This window comes from Coturnix japonica, chromosome 2, assembly GCF_001577835.2.
Source record: "Coturnix japonica isolate 7356 chromosome 2, Coturnix japonica 2.1, whole genome shotgun sequence".
In the NCBI taxonomy this organism is placed as follows: Eukaryota; Metazoa; Chordata; class Aves; order Galliformes; family Phasianidae; genus Coturnix; species Coturnix japonica.
The window spans coordinates 68,053,986-68,079,927 of NC_029517.1; the positions used below are offsets into that span (position 1 = coordinate 68,053,986).

Below are 25,942 nucleotides of genomic sequence, written 5' to 3' on the forward strand. Positions count from 1 at the left end.
ATTCTTTTCCATAGTAGCACATAGTAGAACCCACGAGATTCAGCCATTACATCTGCAAGCAGATCTGTAGCTACTTCCTGCAGCTGTCTGTGGTGTTTCTCATTGGTAATTACGGTAATATTTACGTCTGTTTGCATTTTTATATGTCCTTTGTCAAGCTGATTAGAGGAGGCACAAATCTGCCCTTTCATTTAAAAAAAAGCCTAATTAGGAAGGTTGCTGACATCAACTAAATTGTGTTTCACCTTGTATCACAATTTTAATAAACAGAAACGTTCAGCACGCTGCTCTAATGTACATGCTCCGCTCCCACTGCTTGCTGCACTCCTTGTACAATGGGCCTTTTTCCTTTTTAATGCAAAGCAATTCTAAGTGAATCAAGGGGAAATGATATTTCATATTCAAGCCTTTTTTCTTTCCTCAAGCAGACCTTAAAAAAACAAAAATCACTTGTGTGGTATCCAATCACTTTGACTATACTTTTTGATTCTGCCGTTGTACATATCGAAGCCTTAAATATAACATTTTCGTTTGCAGTACTGAAAATGTGAGGTGTGATTTACATTTGTTTTTCTTGCAAATTAGGAAGAACATAAAACACAGGCAGCTTTCCTCTCACACGCCACCAGCTCAATATAGAGTCAGGCTGGAAAAGCGTGAGAAGCAAGGAATGGGTGGGAACAGGAGGTTTTGGAGGCACAAAGGATATCTTTACAGCCAGCAGACTGCATGGCTCTTGTGACCGTCTGGATTTTGCTCGGCTACTTATGACAACAGGTTATACTCTCCTAACTTCTGGTTTCTCTCTTAGAAATCCATATTCAGGTGTAGATAAATTTAAAAGTCTGTCCCTGCAAATTGCATCTAGGATCATGCCAAGTCCCTGCTCTTGATTTTGGGCTGTTTTGGTGACTTGCTTGGGGTTTTACAGGGAGCTGTAATTTGGGTGGTTTTTATAGATGCCAGCAACAGCTAATGGGCATTCAAAGCCGCTCAGTCGGGATGTCTCGACAGGGCTATGGGGCCACCAGTAACAAGAGCCAGATGTTGGCTGCATCCATACACTGGTGCTTCCCATCAAATGCTCACTGTGACCCTGCTGCCTGCCTACCTGGCAGTGCAGCCCTATAAACACGTGTCTTTGGGGTCCAGGCTGGGAATTAATCTTTTTTCATTTGTTTTGTGCCTCTCTCCATTTTCATGCTTGTTGCTTGTGGCAGCATCTTCATAAGGGCTGAGAAGCTGGAACAGCTGCCCTCTCTGCCTTTGGCACTACTGTCCTCTTGCACCCTCGCAGGGACTTGCCCCATCATGTGCTAAAATGATAGTGACAAAATGATGCTGACGGCCCAGAGGTAATGCTGGGATTCAATAGTACAGAGGAAGCAGAAGCACTCCATCACCATCCCTGGTTTCCAGTATTGTGTGGCTGAGATAATACTAATTGTCCAAACTTTCTGAGTCTATCAGGCCCACTTGATATGAAACCCTTATGGGCTCATCTAATCTGCTACTTCCCCTCCCTCCTTCTCAGAGTTTTCTGTTGCTGCTGCTTTAGTATGGTGCTGGGACATGGTCCCATGTAGAACTTGAGAGCAAAATCTGCTAGTGGGACTTCATAGGGTTACTGGCTGTAAGCACCAGGTCTGAACAGGCTTGCAACTTCAAGCACTTGTGCCAGGAATTTGGTTGCTTTGATCAATTAAATTCCTTGGCTGTGAAAGAATACTAATAAAGGTTGGGAAGGCTGTGCTCTGAGGCTCTGTCTGTGGAAGAGTGTATCTTCCCATTGCCCCTGAATAGCACCAGCAAGCCCTTCTCTGCCTCTTTTATGGATTTAATTCTCTTTGGGAAGCTAATCTCACCCCTGCTGCCCCAGCACAAAACCCAAAGTGGCAATCTTGTGAAGCACAGAAAAGCAATTGCATGAGACCTAGCTTTTTATGATAATACCCAGGAAAAAGTGACTTGCACCACTGCTCTTAAGAATGCAAACATGCTCCCACACAAGTGTGGGATAAACAGCACAACTTGTACCTTTCAGCAAAACAGAAATGTGCTTGGGCTGAGTGCCTCTCCTGGGGAATTGTTGGCTTGCCATCAAGCACAGCTTTGGTGGCACCAAATGCCTTGATAACTCAGGGACTGCTTTGTGGGGGAACAGTGAATGCTGTGAAGGGGTAGAATGAGTGGGAAAGGAAGCAGGAGGTTTCGTGGATATTGGTGGTTCTGGCCAAGCCTCAGCATTGGTGATGGGGCTGCACAGTGAGTTGAGGACGTATCTGGTGCAAAGATGTTTTCCTCTGATGGCAAACAAGGCTGCCCGATCTTGGTCTCATCACTCTTCAGTTCTCCTGCTGTGTTCCTTGTTTAGGGGACAATGATGGTCCCCTTCCTCTTTCCTCTTCTTGTAGGGTCAGTTTTCTGTGCTCTGGGCTCTTTCCAAGGCTGCTGTGGGATCAGATGAGCCCTGGTGAGGAGGACCTGGTGGAAGAGAAGCAGACCAAGTGGAAGAAGAGGACTGTGGGACCACCTGGCTCTTCACCAGCTCCTTTTGAGATGGATGTAGATGGCGGTACTGCATCCCATACTGTGGGCAATGCAATCCTTTCCAGCAGCCCCAAATGTGGGAGGTGGCCAAGGTGATGGAGTCAGGAGGTGATAGGATTGCTCCTGAGTCAATGCTCATCTTCCTTTCCCTTTCTGTGGCTCCTTACCCTAGGTACCTTCACATCATTTCTGTGTGCTGGCTGCCAGTTATTTCAGTTTAGCTTGATCGATTAAATCACCTGTCTTGGTACCGTTTGTCTGGAGATCAAATTTGGAAAGGCAGCAGCTGGAGGAAAATTAGAGCAGACAAATGTGTGTAAAAATGTTTCCCTCTGACTGCTTTCATTGAAGGCAGCTCTCGACTAAATGATGAGGCTTAGGGCAATGCGGATTTCAGTTGTTTCAACTGTAGTAAACTGAAACCAAGGTCAAGTCATAGCTGGTTTGTGTCCTTTTCCCTTCTAATCTTCTAGATTTCGTTATGGTTATTTTATTTGAGTGCCTGCCACTTGCTATTTCAAGCTTGCCATGGTATGACTGCTTTGGACCCCTGTTTGCCAGCTGAAATGTTTCCTCCCTGCCGGTGAATGTGATTACATAATTTCAGATACACCTAGGCCTGAAATTATTGGATCTTTTTCCCTTGTACGAACAAAGGCATTTAAGCAGCTTATTTTTAACTTCCCCTCCTGCTTGTGAACTCCACTAAAGGGAAATTAATTTTTCATGATGGACGTAGAGTGGGAGGGAAAGGGGAGAAATAAAAGGAAAATGTTCGAGCTTGAGGGCAGCAGAGAAATCAGTGTACTGAGTTCCAGAGTGATGGTGTTATGTTTTTCCACCTGCTTTTTTAATTACTAGGATCTGCTGAGTCTTATCAGCTGCTTCCAAAGCCTCTGGAGAACAGGAAGTGCTTTTGCCATCCTTGTCCTACTTGTGCCAAGACTGCATGGAGTCAGGTTGCCTGCAAGGACCGCTCGTCCACAGGCATGAGGGTCATCGGAGCTCCAGGCTCGCTTTGAAGATCAGAAGTAACCTGTGTGGTCTCTTTTCAACTGCAAAACCCTTTTTCTGAATCATCGCTTTAAGAGTGGAGTTTACTGAATTCATGGCAATGTCTTGGCTTCCTGACATCTAGTAAATAGGCGTACTAAATACCACATTATATAGGGATTAATTTACTTTCAGCTTCCCCTCTGCCCTTAGGAATCCTGTACTTTGTCTCCCATGCTGCTTGCTACTGGTCAGTTAGCCTGACAAGGTTAGACCCAAAAAACTCTGAAAGATAAAATCAGCTTGCATATACTCACATTTATATACACAAGGACTCGCTTGCATATACTCACATTTATATACACAACAGAAATGCTTTTTGTCTGCAGGGAGTCCAGAACAGAGGGCACTGAGACTTGGGGTTTGGAGGTGTAAATCTGAGCCTCTAGAGCAGAACAGAATTAAAACAGTTTGGGTTTTGGATTCCTGCTACAGTCTGACTTCAGCGTTATCACACAGGATGTGTAATGATGGCTCTCAAAGGCCTCTCTGCATTCACACTTAGAATCCTGATGCTGTATTAGCACAGGCTTTTACCAGTATTTTATTTCATGCTTCCTTCACCACAGACATTTGCTTCTTGCAGAAAGCCAGCTGGGGTGTGTCTTTACTAATCTCTAGCTTGGGACCATTGATCCTTCCACAACCTCTTCCCTTTTTGATGTGCCCTCTGTTTTCTCTTATTTACAGCAACAGCCCTTCTTGGCATTCTCTTGTTCATCCTCTCCCTCCTCTCAATTTCTCAGGACAAGCTGAAAATGAGATTTAATGGGCCTCCCACTGTTGTGGCTCTTTTGAGATTACTGGGATCAGATGTTCTTCTCTTGAGAACCAGATCAAAGAAAATGAGAGAGGGTAAAGACCAGAACGCTCAGGAAGGCGACAGAAAGCGAGGATAAGGCAGGAGAAAAGTGGTTCTTAGCATGTAATACGGCAGCACAGGGCATTTTTGGCTTTGCTGGCTCCTTGCCAGTGTTTTGCAGACGTGTCTGTGCCACCACAGTGTGAAAAGCTTGATAATTTTCTTACAAAGCCTTTCAGTGAACCCAGGGCCACCTGAATGTCTGTAGTTTTATCAGAATTGTCTTGTCCTAATAGCCATAAACAAGCCCCTGGTTTTAATGCGGGATTTTTGGCTGACCTAACCATCCCCTTGTTCCCAGAAATCCTCTCCATATTAATTGCATTTCACTGCTGGGGACACCTGTTAGCAAGGACACAGCTGAACAGGCTCTTAATACCTCCAAATCTCTGATAATACACCAGTTAAACCTCCCTCTTTCCCTCTTTTTTTTTTTTTTTTTTCCTCTCCTTTATTATTATTATGATTATGATTATGATTATGATTATTATTATTATTATTATTATTATTATTATTATTATTTTTCTAAATGAGAGCAATGGGTTGGGCATTCTCCTTAGCTGCAGACTGAAGCTAAGCTGCCTCGTGTGGGATGACTTTACAGCAGAGGAGTTGATGGGGTTTGAAGACTGTTCACTGTCCTCCCCCTCTCTCCCTTTTTTGCACTGATGGAGAAGCGTCACCCAGGAATTATGATGCAGCTTTGGCATTCAAAGGCCTGATTTAAATTCCTGGTGACATTGTAGCTTCTTTGTGACCTCAGGCTCATCGTGTCCTTGCACCAATACTGTAACTGGGTCTCCAGGATGTGCAACAGGAGATGGGGAAGTGCGCAACCACTGCTGTGGATTTTGTGCAGCTCTGTGTTCCCCAAGATGCTCATCCCGCTGCATGCACTAATGGGGTGGAAGGGGTAGGTAGGAGAAGCTCAGCTCTGTGGGATGTGTGCTGGGAGCAGATGGGCAGATGCTGAGCAGCCGGTTGCAGTGGCAATGGGGGCGAGGGCTCAAGAGAACCCCTCGCAGCAGGGGAGTGTTCTGTTTTTGCTGGTAAAAATAACTGTTGTAGTGCATGTGGTTTTTTGTTGGTCATGAAGCTCAAAGAAAACAAGTACATTGTGGCAAGGGCATGCTTGTTTTAAGTGCTGCATTTAATCCCCTTATAAACGCACAGGAAATCCCACAAAATTCTAAGTGTCTGAAGAACGTGATAAGTTCTCCATGCTGTTTAGTTCTACAGTGTTTATTCCTTTTCTCCTCTGCTTTCTTACCATCACCAGAGAGGGGCTGGAAGCTTCTGTCACAGCTGTCCTTTAAGGAAAAAGATGCTATTTCAGTGTAACCAACTCCAAGCACATGGTGTGACCCAAAAAATGAACAGTATCTTTAATTTCTGAGTTATCCAGCTCTTGTGAAACTTAGCACTGCCTTTGGCTTGCTCTGAGGACAGAATGGCTTCTGTAGAAACCCACTAGACAAGTGATTCAAAAAACATATTTTCAGAAAATTACTTCATTGTATATGAGATTTCTTTTTAAAACTAACTACATGGGAGTTCTTGGCAATGATGGCTTCAACATCTGATGGTCTAACTAGCATGAAATAGAGCTGCTGCTTTCACTTATATACATTATGCTATCTGGTTCCTCACTTGTGGTTTGGGAAAAGCATGAATTTTCACGTTTGTCTCAGGGGACTTCTTTGGCTTCTTTCACTTTACCTTTTATTTTCCTCCCTGTTATGTAGAAATATAGAATGGTATTTTGCTGTAAGAGGAAATAGAACATGAAACATCATAATTTTTATTGGTACTATCATAAGTCCTTAAGTTCTTTTCAAGAAAGTACAATTATAGTGGAGCTTTAGGTGCAAGATTCTAATAGGAATTCAGTTTAGCTGGCACAACTAAATACACATTTTTCTTGGTCTTGTATTGATGAGGCAAATCATAGTGAATTCATAAATACCTTTGCATGTGCATGGTTATCAAGAACTGTTTGATCCATGTATCATTGCAGGAGTTTGATCTCAGGGTTAAAGTCAATGCCAAAGAGCCTGGAGCTTTGGAGCCTTCCAGCCATTGTGGCAGAAGGGATTGTACTGGCTGGGAAATGGGATGACGTGCTGAGGGTCCCATTTGTGTTCTGGTGATTTTAGTATACAGCAGAGCTACCTGTCAGCCAGCTTCATCCAAGACCAGTAACTTCAACCCTCCCCAAACCTAGCTGGGGAGAACAGAGATGGTAAGGCTGCTCACACATACCTTCCCTGGCCCCAGACACCCACAGCCAAGTTACTGCAGGCAGCAGCTTGCAAGAGAAATCACAGCATGAGCAGGAGGCAAAAAGAGGCGCATTGAGAAGGAGTAAAGGAGGAATAACACCAAGAGCTCTGAGTGTAGAGGCTGGGGGACAAGCCTGAGTGCTGTGGTCACCAGTAGTAGAGGCAGGCATGGAGAAAAACCTCCAGCTGCAGCTCCCAGCTGCTGCCCTAGCTCCCTTCCAACCCCTTCCCTATGCCCGCAAATTAGGGCAAAGTTTTTCTGTAGCCACCACCTCTGTCTGTGTTTTCTATTCTATTCAGGGCTGTTTTCTAGTTAAAGATACCCAGCTGAATGTTTTTAAATGCAGATACACAAGCCTTTCCTTCCTCCCTCTTCTAATTATTAAGTACCTAAACCATGTTACGAGCTATTTGTTTTTATTCTGTGATATTTTTAAATCAAAGATTGTTTCTGAGGGAGGCAAGCAACCAAAAATATTTATAGGTTATAATCCCGCCTGCTAGGCTCATTTAATTTAATTAGCTGTAATGTGGGAGTTCAACTTTTGACATCATGGTAGAAATAGGTTTGCTATTTTATGTGCATTAAATATATATATACGTACATATATATGTATATATATGTATATATGTGTGTGTGTGTGTATATATATATATATCTTTGCACTTTCTTTCCATAGTAAACATAATATTTATGTTGTTCTTACGCTGAGATTTCATTCTCTAAGTGCTAAATAACCCTCCCCCACCTTCTTTTTCTGGTTGGGATTTATAATACACCCCAGAGGATAAAAAGAAATAGGTGCTGACTGTGCCATGAACAGTGCTCCTTCATTATAAAGCAGCCCTTGCAAACTTTTGGAAAATGGACCTACTGTGATAATAAATCTTCTCCCTTGACATATAGCACTGAATGTGGCTCTGACCACATAAACTGCTCTCCCCATGATTCTCTGGCTGTTCACAATGCCAACCATTTATAAGCCAGTTGGCTTCACATTAATTAATTCCCAAGTCATTCACAAATAGCAACAATCACCTCAAAGTGCAGGCCTAGGGAAGGGCTGGCATTTTTGAAAGGAAGATCTGTACATAAAAATTTACTGTACTCAATAGGGAACAAAACCAGCCCTTGAAACAACAATGGCCTTCTGCTATGGGGCTTGAGGTCATGCCTTCTTTTGGTTCAGCCTGTGGTGGTTTATTTACAGTGGGTGCTAATTTCTAACGTTTGCCTGCTTCCGTGAAGGACATGAGCTGGACATCACAACCCATGGACACCTGGGAAGGTGAGGCTGAGAAATGCTGTGTGTTTGGAGAGCAGCTTCAGACAAGGCATCCCAGCAATGGATTGCCTCTTTGAATACAGATGAAGGATTTGCCTTTGGGCGAGTGCCTGATAGGTTACCTGTTATTTCTCGACTGGTCCTGGTGAACCTTCTCACATGATTTCCCACAGGGCATGTCCTGATCCACCTCCTCACCACTGGCTACTTTTTCTGCCATCTCTTCTTCCCCATGCTAAGCCCCATGTAGGCTGCCCTAATTTCTGCTTCAGCTCCCCATTTCTGTGCCCAGCACAGCGCTGAGCTTTTCTACCTTTACTTGAAGGCTTTTCTCACATGATGTTCTTGTGAGGTGTTTTTTTTAGGCTGAATGAGCTGCCACTCAGCTCTTCTCCATCTCTACATCAGCCCTTTCCAGATCTTCTTGTGTTTTATGTGGAAGGTGTTTTCCATTGTCTAGCATGTAAATGTGTAAGGATTATAAACCTTTCGGTGGAAGTCAACCTGGAGAATGAAACCTTACCATGTTGGAGAAAGGTTGTTTTTTTTTTTCCCATGAGAGTCAACTTTGAGAATTGATTTGTACACATGGATATTCACATCCCTCCCTGCCAAAGCTGCAGTAAGAAAGTATGAAAGTTCAAGAGCTGAGCTACCAGTGTGACTTCAGTTCTGTTGCCTTGTGAATGTACATTGTAAGGCAAGCTTTAAGGACACAATTACAAATTAGCATCACAGGATGATGTTTTATCCTGTCCATGGGACTGACAACCTTCATTCAATAAGCACCTATTCAATGATTTTTCTTCATCATTTTCTGATGGTGGAGGGAGGAGCTGATACCTTAATTCCAACATCCTACTCAGATACTGCACTGAAGAATGAGTTATTAATTTCCTCATAGGGTTTTTGCTATCATTCAGCCTGACAGTATCCTGAATACCTCAGAAATATTAATGGATTTATTTTCATAGTAGAGCTGCGAGATGGAAAAGCATCACTTTCACATTGTAGGTGGGAGCAGCAGCAAAAGGTCCAGAATCAAGGTCAAAGTGAATGCAGGGCTTAGATGTCTATTCAGAAGCATCTATGACTTTTTATTTCACAGACTGCTTTCTCTTTATCAGCTGACTCCCATGTCTGCATTTTATACCTTCCTTTGACTCCTATTTCTGTTGCCATTACTTAGCAAATGGTTCTGTCAAGTTCAGGTGAGGTACTTGCAGCTCTGCAATGATGGCAGTTTCAAAAAGTGGTGTCCTGCTACCACTGGTTATGATACTGATATTCAACTCTATTGGCACTTTGGGACCTACAGCCTCCTAATATTTAAATAATTTATGAAGTAAAGTTAAGGTTCCCTGCCTGTTATATAAGTTGTTTAGACATGCAGCATCTGAGGTTATCATAGTAATGGTTTTTCTCCTGGGTTCAGCAGAAATAGTGCCATAAACATAAAACATATTCTGAAAATCTGTCTGCATTCTGCTTCCAGTGAAACTATTCAAGGCCATATTTTCAAACATCAGCTTCTGTTTGCATCAACACAGTGAGCCCATGTAAAATACAAATACGTGCACCTTAGAATCATAGAATAGAATCATAGAATGGCTTGAGTTGGAAGGCATCTCAAGGATCGTCAAGTTCCAGCCCCCCTGCCACAGGCAGGGTTGCTAGCCACTACATCAAGTACTGGATCAGATTGCCCAGGGCCCCATCCAACCTAGCCTTAAACACCGCCAGGTATGTGGCATCCACAGTTACTCTGGGCATCTTGTTCCAGCACCTTACCACTCTCTCAGTGAAAATCATCATCCTGACATCAAGTCTAAATTCCCCTTTCTTTAGTTTAAAATCATTATCCCTCATTCTGTCACTATCTATCTGTGTAAAAAAGTTAATTTCCCTGATGTTTATAAACTTTATTTAAATACAGAAAAGTTGAAATGAAGTCTCCCTGCAGCTTTCTCTTTTCCAGGCTGAACAAGCCCAATTCCTTCAGCCTTTCTTCATAGGACAGGTGCTCCAGACCTTGGATCATCTTCATGACCCTCCTCTGCACCCTCTCAAAAAGCTCCACATCTTTCCTGTGCTGGGGACCCCAGCACTCCTGCTGGAGCCTCATTGGGACAGAATAGAGGGGGACAATCTCCTTCTCTCTGATGGCCACTCCTTTTCTGATGGAACCAAGGATAAAAATGGTCTTCTGGGCTACAGGTGTACTGCTGGCTGATGTTAAGATTTTCATCTACCAGGACCCCTAAGTCATTCTCCGCAGTGCCACTCTCAAGTCTCCTAGTTTGTATATATATCTGGGATTACTCCAACCCAAGTTCAAAACTCTGTACTTTGCTTTGTTGAACCTCATTAGGTTCCAAAGGACCCACCTTTTAAGTTTACCAAATCAAAATATCGAAAGTTTATCTGGAAAGCACCCCTTCCTTCTGCCATACTTTTTGTGCTGCTCAGCTTGGTGTCATCAGCAAATTTGCTGAAGGTGCACTCAGTCTCATCATCTGTGTCACTGATAAAGATGTTAAAGAGTACTGGACCCAAGACAGACCCCAGGAAGATACCACCCATTATCAACCTCCACCTGGACGTAGAGCCATTGACCACAATACTCTGGCTATGAACTTCCAACCAACTCCTTATCCACTAAATAGTCATCTGTAATACCTTCAATAATATATCTTTCCAATTTGGAGATAAGAATGTGATGTGGGACCATGTCAAAGGCCTTGCAGAAGACCAGGTAGATGACATCAGTTGCCTTTCCTTTGTCTACCGATGCTGTCACTCATTAGGTTCTTTTACAGGTGGGCAGTGCTCCTTGTTGAAATGTGACATTTTGAGAACAGATGTTGGAAAATATTTGCACATATTTTGTGGGAGCAACAGTGACATCTCTCTTGCTGGAAACATAGCTCCCAGTTTTCCTTTGGTGGATAGGCAAATATCTTGTTTCCTTTGGTGCTGGAACTCTCATGCTGTTTTCTATGACTGGAAAGTCTGTCCACCTTCTGCATGCCAATCACACTTCTGTTTCAAATCTCTCCTTTGAACTTCTCCTAAAACATTTTATGCTGATCTTACGGCTGTTTTCTCTCCAAATCTCATGTCTGAATTGCCTCAGAGTGGGTTTTAAATGTGTGTATTTATTCACGTGCATTTGTGTAAGCTGTCTAGGCTGGTGACCCCCTCCATTTCAAAGAAAAAAAATTATATCGTTACCAAATTAACTCATGTTTTCATCTTAACAACACAAAGCCCTTTGTGTGAATAGTCTAATTTCTCTTATAAAGGTAAGCTCATTAAAAATGTTGAGATTAAATGGTTTCCCTGTGCCAAAGCTAGAAGGTAGCAAACCCATGGGAAGAACATAAGCATGGCAGTGACCAGACTAGCAGCTTAAGTGCTGAGTAATGTGGTATTTGCACCACTTTGCCTTTTTTCTCCAGAAAAAAAGTATGAAAAACTGTAAATCAGTTTGGAAGGTATGGTTTATTTTGGCTTCCTGACACTACAAATGTTATTTCTGAAATAGCAATGGTTTAATGGCTCAAGTTTCTCAGCTGCACAGGCAATATTGAGCGTTTCCATGTAAAGGCTGAAGGACTTGAGCTGACAGGGGCCAGGATGGGGAGTGCCTGAGGAAGGTGAGGACAGCTGTGGCAAGGGGAAAGCTATTCATTCTGCAAGCTTGAATATTGCCATAGTCAGTCACTTGCTTTGCTAAACCACTCGTTAGTCCCATTCATAGTAGGTGTGACTACTGAAGCAGTTGTCTGAATGTATAACTTCTTTCCCTCACATACTATCCTTGTTTAATCACCATGTGGCCTTTCATTTTTGTAACTTAAGTTTATAAACAATTTCTTTTCCACTTTCTGCAACTTTTTCATGCATATAACATGAAATATCATACATTTTCAGGCTTGCATTTGTAACGTTATCTCCTGTCACCATAATTTACTGCTCTTAAAGATTATTCTGACACATTTTAGTAGTAAGATCCACTAAGTATTCATTTCTATCTTTGATACAATTAAGTATATTGTATAAAATCCTATGGATAATATTAATATCCCTGTAGCATAATGTTCAGGAGAGTTTGCAACAACTAATATTATCTGTTGTTTCAGAATATGTATCACCTAGGAAGCCTTCTTGTGGAAAGGGTGAGACAAGATGTTCTTCTAAGACAATGTGACTAGTACCACTTGGGATTTCTTGGAGCTCCTGCAGGGGCCCATCATGGCTGCTGTCTGCCCATTCTGATGGAACCTGTGAGGATCCAAATCATTCTGTGCTGGGGAAGAAAGCCATGGCACTGGCAAGGCAGGGGCCATGCTCTCAGTGTGCCTTCTCCAGATGCTGGGCATATGGTCTTGTCCTGAGAGCTCCAAGATAATTTGGCTTAGCTTATTTGGTGAAGGATGCAGCTGGAGCAGAGAGTGTGGAGAGAGACTTACTGCACTTCCAGATAACAGCCTTGCTGAGCTTGATTGATGGATGCTGTTTAATCTGCCAGACAGGCTAAAACTTAGGAAATGGAGCAGAAACATGCAGCTTGGGCAAACCATTTGTGTATAGCAAAGACATACACAGTGTCATTTTAGGCAGTGTTTGTGCTAGGAAGCCACTGTGCAGAGGCTTCCTCACCAGCACAGCTGGGCATTGAAGTGCTTTATTCTGTGCATCAGAGCACTGTATGTGTTTTGGCCACCTCTGTCAAGGGATGAGACTTCTTTCCTCTTCCAAGCCTTTCCCTTTGCAATTATATTGCTGCAGCAGAAGGCCATCTATCTAGTCATAAAAGCAAGTGTTTTTCAGTCACACCCCTGAAGTCTTCAAAAGACCTCAGAAGATACACAGAGGATGGTTGAGTACAAGAGAAGCAGTGTCCAATAATTCATTGCTGAGATGAACTCAGAAGATGTGGGCTTTGCTCTCTCAGGCTCTTGCTGACTTGTTGCATGGTGCTGAGCACCTTCCTGGTCAAACCAGTGTCCTCCATGCCTGCCTTGGACTTGCTCTGCACTCAATGTTCTCAGTGGAAATGATTGTAACATGAAGAATCTCTTCCAGGTAGGGTGATTTATCATGTGCAGGAAACTGGATGCAACTGGAGTACCTTGTTGCTATTAAGATCTTCATCTTCACTTGGCTGAAGATGAAGTTGTGGAGGCAAACTACACCATGATGTAAACAAGACTGGAGCTTGTACAACTTTTAAGACCAAGTGTGGCTATTCCACTGCAGCTTGCCACTGCACAGTCTGGCAATCCAGTCTGAAAGAGCACTTTTGGGACTTAGGATATAAAGAATAAAATTGTAGAGGATACAGTTAAAATGACAACAACAACAACAAAGCCAGAAGAATTCAACACATTTTTTTCTTTCTTGAAAGGGGTATGGAGTTGGTATAACACTACTGCATGTGTGATATACTCACCAAGTGTATTTCAATTTAGTGGAGAACAATGAGATTTGCTTTTCCTCTTAGAGGTGTTAGTAGACTCAAAGGTGGAAGAGGAGACAAAAACAAGCTTGGTAAGTTCGGTTGATGGTAAATGAAGAAGGTGACACTAAAAACAGTGTTTTGTTGTTTTCTTCTTATACAGCACAGAGTGCACCTGGGTATTGAGTACAAAACAATGTAAATGAGCCCTTGCAAACTATCTGTGCACAAGCTGGGATAAATCTCTTACAAGCAGAGGAAAATACACCAATGATATTGCCTCTGGAAGGAACGTGCTAGCAGTTTTTGTGATTTCCCCAGATTCAGTGCCTGGTGAGAACACAGATATGAACAGTGTGTCTATAAACAAAATTTAAAGGTTTCCATTAAAAGAAGAAATATAGGCCTGATGAATAACACACGTGCCAAGGCATATAAAATGCATCTGATGCAACAAATGTTTCATACTTTCTTCCTATTTTCTAGAGTCAATTTATTTTCAAATCCTTGCTTTATTCAAGCAGTGGGTGAATTAATGACTTGCTATTTGATGTAAATTCTTGTAGTTTACTTCACAATGGATTTCAGCCTCTCCTCCAGAGCAGTTGGTGCTGAGCAGAAAATCCACATGCTGAGGAAGCAGAGATGGTGGAGCTGTCTTTGGATTTTAGGAATGGCCCTTTTGGGTCTGGATCAAAGGCTTCCAGCCAAACAGCATCAGGAAGCTTTGGCTGCTGCTGCTTCTGCAATAGTTGTTTCCTGTGATAGGGAGCAAGGCATGCACAAAGCATCTGGTGCATCCCATCTGTGTGGGAGGGAAAGAAAGTTGCCCCATGGCTGTCAGGCCAGTATGCTTTGGCATACATGGAGGTGTAAAAAATTTTGCTCTTGAAACTTCAATATTTTGGGTCTTGCTTAATCTCTGTGTTCCAAATTCAGCAGTATCCTCAGTGACTGCACTATGAGTACTGGTAAATAAAACGCCTGTAACAGGGGAAACAGATGTAATTTCCAGTCATTTTGCCATATTACAAAGGGGCAATAAAATGCTAATATCCCATCTGAAAAATATTTATTGAATGTAATGAGGAAGAAACCAATGGGGAAATTAAGTAGGGGGCTATGGAAATTATATTCTGAGACCGAGCAATAAAAACTTCTTTACTGAACTTTCAAACCATCCTAAACCATCCTGCATATTTTAACAAAGAACAGAGTTTTCTTTAGGTTATGCTCTAACTTCTGTTCTGTGTCATCATTGTTCTCCACTTAGAGTGGTTTTTGTTGTTGCTGTTTTTTTTGTTTTTGTTTTTGTTTTTTGTCTACAACAGCATCAAAGCAAGTGGATCAAGAAAATACGATATCAAGTGGCCTCTCTCCTAATTGTACTGCTAAAGTCTCCAGGTTCCTGAAACCGTACTTAGCTCACGTGGAAGCAGGTATAAACAGTGAGTTCATTGGAAACTGTATGTATTATAATATGAGTCAGTCATCTTGCTTATCAAAAATAACTTTTGAAATGTCATAATGTTGAAGTTTATATGGGACTAGCTCGTTTTGACTTTCTCAGCTTTACATCACTGCTGAATCAAGCAGTGGCATCAGGTGACCACTGCTTGATTCAGAACAGGAATGAAAACCTGGGTCTCCAATATCAAAAGCCAATGCCTCAACCACTAGAATAACATGTATGTTTACAGTTACGATAAACCCCCTGATAAGATATCTAGGATCAAATTAGAAATACCTCAGCATCATGAGAAAAATATCACAATGAGAATGTATCTAGTTTCTTTTGAGTATGTTCTGGGGGTAACTTGATCCTTATGATAGGTATTTGGTATCATATTCTGTATCCTCCATTTGGCATGTCCCGTTAGACCTTGCATAGCCTAGCACTTTAGCCTAGCACAGCCTAGATCTTTTGTACTTCTTATTTCTTTTTTGAGACTAATGCTCCATGTTCATGGATGTCAGATGTTCACATCCTTCTTTTATGGCAGGTGTGGCCCACAACATGCCTGCTGGACTTGCACTTTTGAAGGCTTGGAATTACAATCACTCTAAGTAATATGCCCTATTTGTCTGGCCACGCTATCAGGGACCTTCTTGATGATCTTGATGCAACTCAAACTTAACCGCCACAGCTGACAACGGTGTTGCCATTCAGGCCAGATCACAGCCATTGTGAAATTTCTACCCCAAACCATTATTTGAGAGCAACAGAAAAGCTGTTTTTTCTGGCTGTGGTCCACATCAGTTGGAAACGATCACTTTTTGATGAAGAACACCTTAAAAGATGCAATGACTGGCAAATCTTGCAAGTTGTCCTTCCCGAGACAGCACAGTATGGACCAAGCAGGAGTGTACAGCACAACAAAGTCAAAGCACAAACCCTGTGGATGACCAGTAGGAATGCCAAAAATGGTAAAGGACTGTGAGGTAACAGCAGTGCCAGAAACTGAATACATCTCAAAATAAAAATATTGTGCTGATATGAACTGGATATTTTACAGGACAGAAATGGAATATGCCCTTCATCTAAGGGCTGTTATTTATTTATTTACCTTCACGAGCTGCAACAGGCTTTGAGCAACAGAGGAACAAACACTTGTAAAGAAACCTTTGTAACAGAAAGAGCCCGGCTCCTGCATGTTTCTTTGCTACCCTTTACCTGTGGAAAGGTTAGGATCACAAGTCCCTGCAAGCTGACCCTGCATATTTCGGTTGCATCCTACTTGGGACTGTGAGGCTTTATTGCTGATTCCCAGAAGCCCTGGCAAGTGAACAAGGTGTGCTTCTCACTGCACACTCATTTGTTACAACCCCAACATGCAATGGTTTGCAGGTGTGTGGTTCTGAGGATGAAATGGACTAGCAGTGCCTTGTACTACAGAGCCCTTGTTCCTTCTCTTGACAACAGTTCTTGGTGCTGCTTTTTTTGGCTTGTGGTCCATCCTAGTCTCCTTTACTCTAGGAAGCTTATGTCTTCCTGCCCATACTAACTCTCACTATGCTATGGGGAGCTCAAGATAGCAAACACAGACTCTATCGTTAATTCCAATAATTGTTTATTAAATAGAAAAAAAAAAAGCATACAGAAATCCATACCAAGACAGACCTTCATCTCCATCCTCTACACTCCCTCAGGGGGTTTTCATCAATCAAACACTGCATTTCTGGCAAGAAATAAAGAGCGGTAAGTTTGAACTTCTGCTCAGCAAAGTGAATCCACACTCCTTACTTGCTATGTTGCCTGGGAGAGAAGGCTTCCTGGATCTTACACAATCACTGATGTTGTGGCACTGGACTCTACCCTTGCCCATACCTTCAGCCTGCATTGTCCATAGTAATGTCAAGGGGACTTCTACTTGGCTTAGGCAAGTAGAATCTTTCTTTTGGCCTAGTTTGATGTGGATCAGCCTCTCTGTCTAGTACAACAATCTACAATGCATCCAGCCCTTGCTTGTCATGCCTAGCTGGACAGAAACACAGGTCTATGTAAAGTACATTTTCCTTTTTTACTTCCATCTTATTTGGGGTCATTCTCCCCTATGCAGCACTGACAGGTGCTTGGGTGGCTGTGCATCTTGATAGGCCATCTAGAGATCCCCATGGATGTTTTACCAGTACTAATTTTAAGAGGAGTAAGAGATCATCCCTGATGATGTCCTTCCTCACCAAGAAAGAACAGCGTGAAGTTGATCATAGGTGCATATGTTCCTGTAATGATTTTGAAGCAATGGGTAAATCCCATGAAAGTGATGTTTACTACTGTTTCATCCTACATTTGTGGATAGCATAGGCTGAGCATGGCTATACATGGCATAATCTGAGTGGTGGCTATTGCCAGCATCCCAATAGCACAATCAGCCCCTATTGCTCCCACCCATCCCCATGGGGCTCCCATATTAAAAAAATAAATAAAAAATGTAATAATAATACAGGAGCTTTTCACAGTGCAGATATGAGAGTGGAGGGAAGCAGAAGCATGCAAGCAACCGTATTATCCAGAGGGATGCTCACTTCCCCATGGGAAACCCAAGGGCAGCTGAGCTGTGCACCTAGCACCTAGCCTAGCTGTGCAAAGGCTCACCATCACTTCCCTGCCAGGTGGCTGGCGATGAGTGGTCCTAAGTGGTTTATATTTAGAGAATCCCCTCTTTGCATTGGGAAGGTCTTGTTTTCAGTCCCAAAATGCTCTGCAAAATGAATGAATTGCTGTTTTCTAGCCAGCCTGACTAGGAAACATGGCTCACACAGTTGCTGGGAACTGAAAGAAACATCCTGGTTTGCAGAGCATAAATTAGGACAATGCATTCTTATTCTCATGGATTTTCCCTGAGAAAAAATCCAACAGTGGGAGTGTGTTAGAGCGGTAAAATACAATTCATGACAACAGTCCCACTGAGAGGAGGATTTTTTTTCCCTTTAGTTGCTTTTAATTGTGGTAAGGAGCAAACACATTCCTCTTTAATTTCCATTGGCAAGGTCTCCGGGACTATGTGAGTGCCAAGAAGTGTGCTGTGGCTGGCTTTGCATTTCCTCCTCTCTTCTTCCCCTCCTCCACCCCTCCCTCATCTTACGGGTATTACAGCCAATCCCTCTGCAAATACCTTTTTCACAGGCAGTGTAAGCACTCTCTCTTGTTTTTCTCCTTTCAAAACTCTGCTCTATCTCTTTTGGCCAGCTGCAGCCTTCCTAGAGCATCTTCTACCTGACAAAAGAAGGTACCTTTGATAGTCAGGCACGATGGTAAAGTTGAAACACATGCTTGGTTCAGATACCGATGAACTTTAATTTACCTCAATTCATTAGCAATTTTTAAAACCACAGTTAATGGAAGGCAGCCTGTAAAATAATTGGAAGTAAATGATGAAGGAGAAACTCTGGGGGGAGGAAGGAAGGGAAGCGGCTTACAGCAGGAGTCTAAGCCAGGCTTTCATCTTCAGGGCAGTCCGGTTTTGAACCCTGATGGGAAAGGTCATGAATTTTAAAATGTGTCTCACAGCAGACAGCTCTAATCATAAAGCTAACACTATCTGCAGTGCATGTCTGACCATGTGAGGCTCGCGGCTGACTGAAGGAGGCTGACTTTCAAGGGGAGGATGCTGCTTTGAGCAGGAAGGTGTGGGATAAGCAGAACCGATGCCATATCTGTCAGTGCCAGAATGAAGCACTGGGCTGTTGGGGCAGGGGAAAACATGCCACTTCTAGTGGAGTTTGCAGCAGCAGAAGGACCGTGTAGTGCCTTGTGCTCTTCTCTGGGCTCCTTGAGAGCCCAGCGTTTCCCCTTCTTGCATGTCAGTTAGGAAGTGTAACATCTACTGCTTTAGCTTGCTATTCACATCTTCAGTTTTAATACAGTTTCCAGCCTATTGCATGCAAAAGCTGGAATGCTCTCTACAGCTATCCTGGGAATCATTGCTCTGCCATTTGCCAGGCTGTGTTTGAAATCAAGGGATGCTAATGTTTTGGCAACACCTTACAGTGCCTCTGACAAAAGAGTTGTGGTTGGTGTCTATCTCAGTCTTAATTGTTTTCTTAATTGGATGCTGCTGAGGCTCAGACAGTTATTTGTAGGATGTGAGAAAACACTCAATTCTCTCTCTGACTTCATCTGCATTTTCCAAAATCCTTCCACTGTTCATCTACCACATCTTGGGCTCTGCTCTTCCTAGCACGTATGGAAGTGCAGTCCAGTGGTGTTAATCACCACGTGGTGTCTAGACATGCTGAAAACACTTAAGCAACTGTGACATCTGTTTGGGCAGCCAGTGTTGTTGGGAAACTTGACCCTATTTATGAACAGTTTTTAAGACCAAGTTCCAGTTGTGACAAGATAATAAATACAAAGCGTCTTTACATACTGTGACCAGAGCTTCATGGTCAACATGCTCTCACAGGAGGGGTGGTCTGGCTGTGAAAGGTTAGCTCTCGGGGCATATGTGTTCAGTTTTCAGGTCTGGTGCAAACTTCATGTCTGACCTTTGCAAAGGTGTGTGCTTTCTTTGTATCTGGAATAAATGGTGATGGTAATAGAGGTAATACCTGGAATCAGAATGATTATGGGACTCTTCAGATTGTGCCAGCTAATTTGATTGTTACCAAAATAAAGTCCCCGTGATCTTACCAGTATTCAGTGCTCCATTACATAGATTTAGCAGTCTGTGAACAAGAGTGGGAGCCAGTATGGAATGTCTTTTGGTTCTGCAGCAACAGAAAACTCAAAGTCAGGATTATTTTTAGTGTGCAACTGCTAGGTTTTTCTGTGTGTGATGTGGAGCAGAATTTTCAAGAGCATCTGGTCCTTTGCTGTTAAATGTTTACTTCACTCTTGAATATGAGATTTGGGGCTCTGATGGAGGATCTCTGGTAGATTTAACTGTTAACTGTTAACTGTTAACATCATCTCCTCCAGCACCTCTGCCAAAAATTACTGGAAAAAGGTATAGAGAAAAGCAGCAAACCTGGTGGAGACGGTGCCGTGATCTTTTCTGTCATCCATCCTCCAATGGTTTGTTTCACCGTAGAGAAAACCTAGGGATTCACTCAGGTGTGAGCTTCTCCCATGCTGTGTCTGGCAAGCAGTTAGTGACAAGAGAATGATGGTGCTTTGCTTGATGTGCAGACAGGCTTCCCCGCAGCTCACTGTGAAAGAGCTGAGGGACAGCAAGATCCGCTAGAGTTGATTTGGGTAGCCCTAGCTATGCAGCGCCAGGAAAATGTCAACAACCAGGTACCAGGGGCCCCTAAGCAGGGCTAACCCCATGCCCCCAGGCAAGGCTCAGTTTACATTCACATCTCCCTTTGGTGACACGCCAGTGAGTTTCCAGGGAACTCACAGCTCTGAAAGGGCTTCTGCAAGAGTTAGTTTCTCTGCTCATCTCACATCTGAGATGTGATTTCAGTGGCTGTGTTTTTTATGGTGGGGTCTCCAGCAATACAAGTATTACAAGGTATTTATTTGCCAAGCCTTTTCTGCTGTGTTTCAGCCTCTCCTCTCCCCCTTCCCTGGCTTATCACTGGTGGAAGCGGGTGTAAAGTCCTTTGAACGAAGACATCAAAGGACAGTTGCATCTCTGTTCTTTAACCAGGCTTATAAAGAGATTGTGATAAAGGACAACAATACATGTCAGTGTTGCCCAGTTATTGTTCTGTGCTTTGTAGTTTTATTAGGAAATAATTTCTCACCCTGTGTGGCTCCTGGTGAGTTTTGTTTCTGTGTTGCTGGATTTGATCTGCCCACTGAAAGGCCTGCCACAGAACTGAGAGTTTTGCCAGCTGTGAGTTAAGAGGGAGACATTATTGAAAAAGTTCAAGCTCTGCTTCCTAGCAGCCAATTTACCATCTGTCTCCCTCTCCCTCACGCCCCTTTTATAGCAAAAATGCAAACAATTTGTTTGACCTCTGCTGAATCTGTAGAACTCTGGGCTTTTAAAGTGTTGATTTAACAAATAAAAACCCAATGTGACAGCAGCAACAACCTCAAATTCAAAGCCAATAAACCCAGGTAACAGCAAGGCTTGTTACAAGAGACAGTAAAAGCCTATGAAAGGCTTTCTTCTTTATAAATACATCCCTCCTCCTCCCTGCATCCCACCTTTTGGAAAATCTACAAATGAAGTTGAATCCTGCCCACTACAGTGTGTGGCTGAAAATCCACCCCTTCCTCCAGGATAACAGAGGGAGTAAAGCCCTCAAAAATCAAGTCAGACCGAAGTGGAAAGACTGTTCTTAGCCAGCCTGGCTTGGGTTTGCCTCTGTGGCTGCAGACAGAGTTGATCCTCCATATGAAGAGGAAGGGAGTTGCGGATAGGTAATTCCCAGCTTTCCCCCACTTCCATCTCCTGGCATCATGCCTACCTCTGTTCTTACACAGCTGTAGCACTCACGAGACACCCTTATAAACTGGTTCAGTTCAGTGACCCACCTCTCAGCTGACTTAGTGAGCTAAGTCTGTTCACAGAGGGCTCTGGTGGGCACCAGAGCTGGAGCAAGGAGAGGGCAGAGAGAGAAGTAGGATCTCTCCTGGTGATGCTGAGCCTCTAGCCTGGCTCGGCTGTGTGAGGAGCGGCAGCTGACTGTCGCATTATGAAATTGTTGTACAAATGGTGTGATTGCCAGTGAATGATAATAGTGCTGTCTGTCTCATAAAGAGACTTTTTCAAAAGCATTGTTGATGCCGGTATAAATTGGCACGGCTTCAATCAGTGTGTCATTTGTCTGGTAGGCTACGAAACGCTCTTGCAAAACTGGCCTGTGTTTCAAGACTTTGTCTCTATCATATTGACCCTAATGAAAATCCAAGCTACTAAATGACTCATTCCTGTTGTCCTTCACCCTGAAATAGGTACTCATACCCACAATTCACATCACTGAAAATCTCTTAGAAAAAAAATCACTCTTCAAACAAAGCCTATGAAGTCCTCGTTCCAGCCTGCTGAAGCAGCCTTTGCTTCTCAAACAAATTTCTTTAGGAAGAGATGAGAGCTGGTGAGAAAATCACCTCCGTGCTCCTGTGTTTTAGTGAGGATGGAAAAGGGCAGCATGACATTCTTGCACAAAGCATTTTCTCTTTCAGTGTATCTTAAGTAGCTTGGAATAAGAAAAGAAAGCCTTTTCTTGGGTTACTGAAGCTACAAAGCTGTCATATAATTGGGGACCATCCTGGACAAATAATGGGGTGGCAGAGGGTTGGGGGAGGAAGGGAGAAGAAAAGGGTTTAGTGTGAAAATGAATCTAACAAACGAAGATGGACTTAACCTGTTAAGTAGCCTTGAAACCTGAGCTGAGATGCTAATCCTCTCAGGACAAAGCTGAATCCTGCTCTTGGGGGTGTGCGGGTGGTGTTGTACCTGCTTTGAGAACGTGGAAAAAGCCCTTTCTAAAAGCAGGGGATGGAGGCTTTCCATTGTCTAGGAAGTATCTTGTTTATCACAGAATGGTATTATTTCCCATCTTGAGTTCTTTGATATCTGAGTTTTGGATGAAGTGTGAAAATGAATACTGTCAATAAAAATAAAAATAAAAAAAAAATAGGAGAAAAACAAAACAAAAGAAAATTGGAGCAAGAGATGCTGTAAACAGAGAGGAGAACAAACATTTTTGCTATGTAAGTCTGCTGCATTGCTGAGTGGCTGCCTGAGATGTAGGAGATGTAAGGAGCAAATTCTTTCACTCTGGTTAGGAGAAGGCAGCAGATAGACCTGTGTTTGAGGATGTGGTGGAGATGAAGCAACCCAAAATCTTAAAAACCATTTTCTTCATAGTGGCAGGAAAGGCTGTAACAGTTGAAGACTTCTGAGATCAGGTCCCACCAGAGAGAGACACCAAGTGAAACCACATGGAGATACAGAGCATGCAGTTTGGTTGGTAAAGAGAAGGATGGATGGTGAAGAAACCAGTGGTCTGGACAAGCTCGATGTCTAGGTTTATGTGCATTTTGAATCTTTTCTGGTCACACAGTTTCTTCTGGAAACATAAGCTCAGGCTCAATGTTATCTACCTGAGAGTAATAGGTCTGAAAATATCCCACTATACTGCTCCACCTTTTACTGTACTGGTGCCAAGGCCTGTCCAGATACAGAAATTTTCAGGATTAGCCTGTGCATTATTTTCACAAATTATCTTTCTTTCTTTCTTTCTTCTGAGCTTACACTGCAAGCATTGTTTTTTCTAGCAATGGTAGGGATGCATCTGAAGGGATGTGGATGCGGTACAACCAGGCAGCCAGCCCTGCTCTTGGGCTTCAGAGCAGCTGTGTGGGACAGAGGGCAGTGCTGTCCAGGCAATCCAGCTCATGAATACTCTGCCAGCCCCCTGTGAGGTATCTGTAGTCCAGGCCAAATTCCCACCAGGTTAGAGCCTCTATGTAAACATTAAGGCAAGCCAAAGGAACAATGTGAAATATCACCGCTCTCATCTGATCAGAGCTGCAACTTGGTGCTCAAACAACTTCCCCAAGGTAGGGTACTGGACATGCAGCTCATACAGCTGCAGCAGAAGTCTCAGCTGACTTCAGTCTCAGTCTTACTGACAGTCTTAATTTTTCTCACACTCTTTGTATTTTGTTATACAAACTGAATGTGTTGAAAAGCCACATCAGCAGTTTAATCAAGAGTGTTGCATGAGGTTTCACCCTATACAGGCAAGCAGGTGTCCCTTGAATTTTTATTTTTGTGACACCAAAGTGGGAGGTGGTAGCGAGGGCCTTCAGAGGGATCTGGATAAGCTGGATTGCTGGGCTGAGGTGAATGTGATAAGGTTCAGCAAGGCCAAGTGTCAGATCCTGCACTTAGGCCACAATGACCCCATGCAGTGCTATAGGCTTGGGGCTGAGAGGCTGGATGACTGAGAAGGGGAAAGGCATCTGGGGGTGTTGGTCAGTGCTCAGCTGAACACGAGCCAACAGTGCCCAGATGGCCAAGAAGGATAACAGCATCCAGGCCTGTATTAGAAATAGCGTAGCCAGCAGGAGCAGAGATGTAATCAGCCCCTTGTATTCAACACTGGTGTGGTCGCACCTCAAGTACTGTGCTCAGTTTTGAGCTCCTTACTACAAGAAAGACACTGAGGCCCTAGAATGTGTCCAGAGAAGGGCAACGAAACTGGTGAGTGGTCTGGGGCACAAGTCTTATGAGGAGTGGTTCAGGGAGCTGGGATTGTTTAACCTGGAGAAGAGGAGGCTCAAGGGAGATATCACTGCAATCTACAACTTCCTGAAGGGAGGTTGTGGTGAGGGGGTTGGTCTCTTCTCCCAGGCAACAAACAGGGACTGAGGAAATGGCCATGAGTTATGCCAGAGAAGATTTAGATTAGACATAAGAAAAAACTTTTTCCCTCAAAGAGTGGTCAGGAACTGGAATGTCCTGTGCAGGGAAGTAGTGGGGTTACTGTCCCTGCTGGTTTTCGAGGCACTGGGATGAGGTGCTATGAGATATGTTTCAGTAGCTCAATGGCAGTAATGATGATAGGAGAATGTTTGGACTAGATGATCTTGTAGGTCCTTTCCAACCTTATGATTCTACTATTCTATGATTCTGTGATTTGCTCTTCTTACCTCTTCTTTACTAGCAACAAGCCTGGATCCTCTCCACCATCGGTGGTGGGACTGAGGAATAATTTAACAGGGAACCGTACTTTCTGTGGGGGTTGCTGTTTTGCTGTGTTGTTGTTTATTCCTCTTATACTTACTTCACAAGCTTTAGTTTCAGTTGCTGCATAGCTCTCAATGGCATTTCCCTATCACAGAGCTGTTGCTTCATTCCAGGTTTTCAACAACTGAAATATATCACGGGATTTTGTTGTAATGCAGGAAATTGCCTTCACATTAACAATTTGCCACTTCTATAAACAAGAACCTCATTGATGTGACATGTCAGCACTCAACAGGAGGACTCCTGACTACCTTAGTAAACAGGTGCATTCCTCATGGAAAACATGGGTTTGGGGCATGCCCACATAATGAAACGGTTGCCATTGCATGTATTGAGGGCAGGGGCTAGGTTTGTGTTCAGCATGGTTCGAAGCAGAGGATATGCAGTGGACTCCCTCCAAGACTGCTTTGTGCTAGTAAGGTGCATTTAAAGTTCCCCAAGGTCACAGGGTCTCATGTGGGATTTTTTTTTCTCTCACTTTAATAACGTATTAATAGCAGTGTGTGTTGTAGATGATTATATAGTTTTTCTAGCTAAACCCACTTGCCCCTCACGTAGACTGCTTATTCTCTGCTGCTAGCGGGGCTGCTTTGATTACGCAATGACAGCTGCATGGATATATGGACTGTGGCGATGGGCTGGCAGCCACTTCATTGTCAGTCCCTCTTTGTTCTCCTAGAAAAGAAAAAGCACAATAGGGAAGGTTTCATCCACATGTCAGACACATGAGGGACAAAAGGATGATGGGAACTGACTGAACTACACCATCCAAGTCACGCTAAAATACACAGTCTTTCAGCTTTGTTTAGTGATGGTGTGGTGGCCAGCAATTGCACTGGTTGCAATTAGCCAAGGAGCAGTTAAGTCATGGGTGAGGTCTCTTTGCTACCTTGCATAGGCAAGGAGCAACAAATCCATTTCCCTGGGAGCAACTGCTCTGAGATTAACTGGAAGTGTTAATCAGCTAACCTCTTTGAAGGAAATGGTGGGTCACACCTGCCAGAGTATAGGAAATGTCATGAGACTCAGTATTTCTACTGAGTCTGTACTTTTTAATATTTGGTAGGTGTATAAGCACAGTTCCGGGGTCCTTGTTTCGAATGTGCTACTCTTTGCATAGTGATCAGTATTCCCTATAGGCTTTCACCTGTCACTGCCAAATACAGGTCATTTCAAGGAGGCCTCCATTAGACCATCTCCCCATCCCAGCTTACACAAGGTTTTCCTAGGATATGTCTGTCTAAAATAACAAGCTAAGGTCACCAGAGATAAGGGGAGAGGGTGCA

The 25,942-nt window shown here is 43.3% G+C and overlaps 1 long non-coding RNA gene across 1 annotated transcript; it reads left to right on the forward strand.

Annotated features, from left to right (window-relative positions):
• Positions 1-11,888: 11,888 nt before the first annotated feature.
• Positions 11,889-23,101, forward strand: LOC107309676. Its single transcript, XR_001553281.2, has 3 exons — positions 11,889-13,589; positions 14,829-14,936; positions 15,501-23,101. It is a non-coding gene; the product is annotated as an uncharacterized LOC107309676 (long non-coding RNA).
• Positions 23,102-25,942: the final 2,841 nt, after the last annotated feature.